This window comes from Pteropus alecto, unplaced genomic scaffold (assembly GCF_000325575.1).
Source record: "Pteropus alecto unplaced genomic scaffold, ASM32557v1 scaffold8, whole genome shotgun sequence".
NCBI classification, from domain to species: Eukaryota; Metazoa; Chordata; class Mammalia; order Chiroptera; family Pteropodidae; genus Pteropus; species Pteropus alecto.
The window spans coordinates 2,856,414-2,862,516 of NW_006494609.1; the positions used below are offsets into that span (position 1 = coordinate 2,856,414).

General features: G+C 44.5%; 1 long non-coding RNA gene across 1 annotated transcript in view; it reads left to right on the plus strand.

Annotated features, from left to right (window-relative positions):
- The window catches only part of LOC107196673, a 13,001-nt gene extending 9,470 nt beyond the window's left edge, over positions 1–3,531 (plus strand). The window contains exon 4 of the long non-coding RNA XR_001518102.2: positions 232–3,531. This is a non-coding gene — a long non-coding RNA (uncharacterized LOC107196673). The remainder of the gene's footprint in view (positions 1–231) is intronic.
- Positions 3,532–6,103: the final 2,572 nt, after the last annotated feature.

Below are 6,103 nucleotides of genomic sequence, written 5' to 3' on the forward strand. Positions count from 1 at the left end.
GGGAGAGGGTGGGTGTGGGGTCGGGGGGGGGGGGGCGGGGGCGGGGCGGGGTATGTATTAGAGATAAGCTGTCAACATCTCCTCTCTTCCAATTGGCAAGAAGAAACAAAGAAGGGTCCATGGTGATTGAGGGGAAACAGCCCCGTTTCTGATGGAGCCATTGCTCCATGGAGGACTGATGTCTCTCTGTCTGTTTCTCTCCCTCTCTTTCTCTTTCTCCCTCTCTCACAGGCACAGATACACACACACCAGATGCAGACACACGTACACTGTGCCCCCTCATAACTGCTGAAATGTGCCACCCACAGCCTCAGTCTCAAGATATGTATCAATATTTTCAGGTGCACTATTGGGTGGGGCCTGGAATTCCTTTTGCTGCCTGAGATTCCTCTAAGCATCTGCCTTCTGTCTAATACTCAGCCTGTGTGGTTGGGAGCATGATGCCCTCCATCCCACAAACACCTGAGCACCTAATATGTGCCAAGCACTGAAGATAGGTAGGACGTACTCTCTGCCTGTGTGATGGTAAATGCTTCAACAGGGGATTTAACCCAGTCTTTTGGGATCACCGAAGAACTGCCAACCATGCAGGGTGGAGTTTAGCTAGGGAGCATCTCTGAGAGAGTCCTGACATTGACTTGAATATTGAAGGCTAAGGGAGAGTTCACCGTGTAGCAGAGGGGAACATACCAAGGAGAGGCACTGCATAATGCAAAGGCATGGATGTACAACAAAGCTGGGGCTATTGGGGGAATTACAAGCAGTTTATGTAGCTGGAGTTCAGATAAGAATGGGGGCTATGTAAGGGAATAAGGCTGGAAGGGTAGGTTAGGGTCAATTTATGGAGGGCTTAGCTCTAGGCAGCTCCTTTTATAAGAAAGATGGACCTCTTAGCCACATCCATACCACCAGCTAGCCCGGGAAGGAACAGATTATTTGTCTGGAATTCTGAAACTGGTATCCTCTGGCCAATAACAAGGGATCATTTGTGTGGGGAGGAAGCCGCACGCTCTTAATCTCCATCAATCCATCCAAAACCACTCCAAATAAACACCAAACAGCGTAAAGCCAGTGTGTTTGCCTTATTTAAAAGCAATCCCCCAGCCCTTCCAACCTGTCTGTCTCCTCCACATGCTTCCTTTTTTATGGAAGCTGTGGAGCTGCTGAAGTGATAGGTTTGGTCTGGCCTCTCAGCCACTGCTGCCATGACCCACCAACCTGAATGTCCCTTCTTTCCCAACCCACCTGCTCTGGGCTCAAGTTCCTCGGGTGACTCAGTCCCCAAGTGAGGCTTCTGTCCCCAGTCTCACTCACACTTGGCCTCAGGTTCCTCTCCAATCTTACAAGCACATGTTGAAGTTACATCATGTCTAAGTGTCATAATATACATATCCAAGCCCACCCACTCTACAGCCTCCCTCACAGCTTGGCCCATAGATAAATAAGCCATACGTGTTTGACAGCCAACAGATAGCTGGGGAGTGGCCAGTGCATTTTAGCTATCATTTATTGAGCACCTCTTTCAGGCATCGGTGTTGCCAAGAAGAATAAGACTTAGTCCCTATCCTCAAGGAATGTCCAATGTAGTAGGAAAGGCAGCAACACTTAGCATAGTTAAGTGCTGTGATTGAGATAAATTCAGGGTGCAATGTGAACGCAAGGACAGAGCACTCCAGGATGGGAATATGGGACAATTAGTCAGGGAAGATTCTGGAGAAGATGCTATCTGTGTGGAGTCTAGAAAGCACGGCAAGTCTGGCCCAGAGAAGATGGAACAAGTGGTGAGGAGGAGATATAGCAATGATTAGGAGCCAAGTCTACAAAAATTAAAACACACTGGGGTCTACCCCATTTCCTTTGCAATGGGGTGCCTCATCAGAGAAATTTTGCCAGATTTGAGTGATAGATCAAATTCCAATGATATTCGATGCAGATAGGTTGGGAAAATGTGGAGCCTACTGTAATACTGTTATATATATGTACAGATGTTTAAACAACTATTCCCCACACTGAAGAATAGATGGAGGTCATCGAGATCTATAGTAGCACATGAGACAGGGTTGGGACCCATATAAGACTTCTCACAATTTGGATGAAGTCAGAAAAAGCATTTTTATCAAATTTTCACATGACATAGAACTGGAGGAATAAATGATAAAACTGGATGATAGAAGCAAGATATAAGATGATCTATATAAGTTGAGATTTAATAAAGATAAGTGAAAAAGTCTTGCATCTTGGTCCAAAAAAAACAATAAAGGATACTTGCTTTGATAGCAGTTCATGTGAAATGACCTTATTTGGGTAAGGCAGGGGAAGTGCAGAAACTATTGAAAAAGGAGATCCTAGCTAATCACTAGTCTGAAATAAACTAGAAATGTAAACTTCTAAAAGGTCTGGTGCCATTTTGGATAGAATCCAGAGCTCAGAATAGGGGGGTGGAGGCAGGGAAGTGGGGGTGGGTAACAGTGTACTTCAAGCTGTTAAGACACAATGGCAGTTTTGTGCTTGATTCTGTTGCCATGTTTTAAATGGCTTATTACAACCTTGAAGGAAACCTGGGTGGAGATTAATACAACCCAAGAATAGCTGAGATACTGGAGAAGAGGAATCTTGGTGGAGGAGAGTCTGGCAATTTTAACTGTTTATTGGATAAAAAAGGGGTTCAGTTGTTCTGTGTTTTCATTAGTCATAGAAGGTTAACTTAGTAAGAAACAACTTCAGAATGGTAAATTTATGTTTGTTCCAATCAAGCAGGGCTCTGATCCACATTGTCATGCAAGGCCCAAGGATCCTTCCATCATGGAGCTCCAAGATTCTTCCACCTTCTCATTCAGCCAGTAGATGGAGAGAGAGGAGGAAAAATGTGGAAGATTGCACAGATGTTTTCAAAGTTAATGTCTGGAAGAAGCAAACAACGCTCTGTCCACATTCTTTTGACCAGAACTCAGTCAATGGCCATATCTTACAACAAGGCAGGCTAGAAGATGTCATCTAACTGTGTGCCTAGGAGAAAAAGGCTGCGGGTGTGGGCTTTAGTGTTGTAGACTTGAAACAGACTGCCTTAAGATTGAGAAGTGTTAAGGGTTTATTATACCCACACAGACACTTGCACACAAATAACACAGACGTAGTAGCATAATTCATAAAAATCAAAGGCTAAATGTCCATCGACTGGTGAATAGATCAATAAAATCTGGCATATCCATACAATGAAACACAATTCAGCAATAAAAGGACTGATCTACAAATACACACTACCACATGAATGAAGGTCAACAACATTATACACAGTAAAAGTAGCCAATCACAACACCACTTATCGTATGATTCCACTTATATGAAATATCCAAAAAAGGAAAGCTATAGACATAAAAAGTAGATTCAAGGGATAGGGGTGGGAGTGGGGTGGGGGCAGAGTGAACAGTAAGTGGGCACAAGAGATCTTACCGGGATGAGAAAATGTTACGGTGATGGTTGCACAACTTGGTAAATTTATCGAAAAATAAATGAATCATACATTTGAAAATAGTGAATCGTATGATATACAAAATATCTCTCAATAATTTTCTTAAGAGTTAAGGGTTTAGTACTTTGAGGTTGGGGAAAGGAGAATCTCACAGATGAGATAATGAAGGGATATCGAAGTGGAAGGAGGAAATAGCACAGAATCCAAGGAAAAATTACATGTAAGGAAGGAAAGCATGGCCAACTCTAGTCACAGTTACTGAAGTGTCACGTAAAATGGAAAGTTAATGGTATCGTCTCTGCCACAGTAGAGTTCTCAGCATTGTTCCAGATCTTGGGTCAGGAACAAGAAAAAATATGGGAACACAGATTTTCACGTACAGTAAACGCAACGTTTGGAGTTGTCCAACTCCAAGACAGATTCCATTTCTGGTTAATGAGCCCTCTGACAGTGGAAGTGTCCAAAGAGCAGCTAGGTGGGCATTGTAGAAAAGATTCCTACATGGGAGAAGGACCTCTAAGGAATGTCTGAGTCTGTGACAAGCTCAGGCTTCCCCATTACCTCTCCTTGCCCAAGGTCTCCTCTCCACTCTTGGCCTTGGGCTCCTCATCTCAGACATCGAGAGTTGACCTTTGGGAAGGCAAAGTGGCTCTGACTCCCGAAACCCCAGGCACCTCACTGCTGGTGTCCAGGAGTCCTTCGGTCACTGAGGGCTCCCCTGATGCATGAGCTAGCTCAGGGGTCAGCAGTCACACAACAGCAGGTGTCACTGCAGAGAAATGGGTGATCCTGGGAGACCAAGGGCAAATAGGCTGAAGGGCCAGAGAGAAGGTAGGAGAGGACCAGTACTCACTTTAAAACATATACCTAAATTCAGTCCCACCACTACCTTTGTGTCTCTGCCTCACACTTGTCCCACATCCCCCAAAAATAAGACATGTGAAGGAGAGGATGCAAGATAAAGTTCATGATAACCATGTGGAGGGTTCCCGAGATAGGTAAAAGAAGAGGAGATGAAACACAAATGTATCTGCACATCTCCTGAGGGGCAAAGGAAGTTGGGCGCACATGATGTGAGTGGGTTTGAGAAGCATTTAATGCAATTTTCTTAATTGAGGCTTTGTTTGTTTGTTTGACAGCCTGTCTCAGTCACCCGCCAGGAATGGCCATGATGGTGTGGAAATAAAAACCAACATCTAGAAGTCGGAAGAGTCTTGTTTTCGAGGACTTGGAAAGCTGCGTGGAGCTTCTGCATAGCCTGAGTTGCCAATGGCCATGACTGTAGCTGCTGGCATTGCTCCAGCATGAACTCTGATTCCATGGCAAAGAAGGAGGAATCCTTAACAGCCTCTAGAGTAGACCTGAAGAGCTATAGTGCTGCCTGGTCACCAAAACAAACACTCAAGAGGTGATTCACTTGTCCAGCAAACATTCGTTGGCCGTCTTCTGTGCACCAGCTCCCCCCAGAGCTTGCAGTCATTCATTCTGCAGTATGAGGGCAGCTGCTCCAAAGTTCCAAGGAATATACCAATATTTCGAAGCAAATAAGTTACATGCATGCTTCTGAACATGTCTTGTGAAATTAAACCCAACAGTCTTTCTTATCTCTGGACAAGAACCATAGCTGGAGGGGTGAGGAGGAGGAAAGACAAGATAGCGACAGTTTGTGGTTCTCATTGTATAAATGATAATACTGATAGCAGTTTGCTGCATGTCGAGCCAGAAAGTCATCCTGTGTGACAAGTAATCAGAACTACCATTTTTAATACAATATCTTGTGGCACGAGGAATCAGAACTCCCACTCCCAGCAGGAGGGAAGAATAAGGAAGAGTATAATGGTGGATAGTGCAAAGGTGAGGCCACAGCAGAATCTCAGAGTCAAAGAAACCTCAGGGGGCATCTAACTCCAAACCATCCACCGCCCATCTATTCCCCCAACAACCATCCAACGTCACTCCCGCAGATTCCAATAAATAGTGTCCCAGGTTACGGCTTCCCTGGTCCCTCCTTCTACATCCTTGGCCGTGAAGGAGTGTCAGGTCCCAGCAAGCTCACAAATGATCATGCCCCCAACTTCCACACCAAATGAGACCAGCAACACAAATCAGCTGGAAGCGGTGGCTTTCAGACTTTGTAACCACAGCTCACAGTAAAAAATACATCTTACAACATGACTCACGACGCAAGGGTATCCATCTGTAACTGGCACAACTTACCCTTACATGTAATGCATTCTCTTGTCTATTACCTCTCTTCCATTTTTTAACAATACTGGTTGTGACTCACAGTATCATTGATTTTACAACCCACGAATGTATTTCAACACTCACCTATGCCAGAGGTACAGGCTCTGCCACTGGAGTTCTGAGGTCAGATAACTCTGGGCTAAACAAGAGGGCAAGTCATGAGCAAGCAACAGAGATGCTCAATGTATATGCTCTGAGAAGAAAAGTCTTGAAACCCCTTGGCCTGGAGAAAAAGGAGATAAAGGAAGATTTCACAAGGTCTTTGTGTATATTAAGGTGTTTGCTTTGTTTGTTTGTTTAATGTAGAAGACGGTGAGTATTTATTCTCCATGCTTGCTGAGAACAGTGTGAAGTGTCATCGACTAAAACTGCGGTGGAAATTATTTT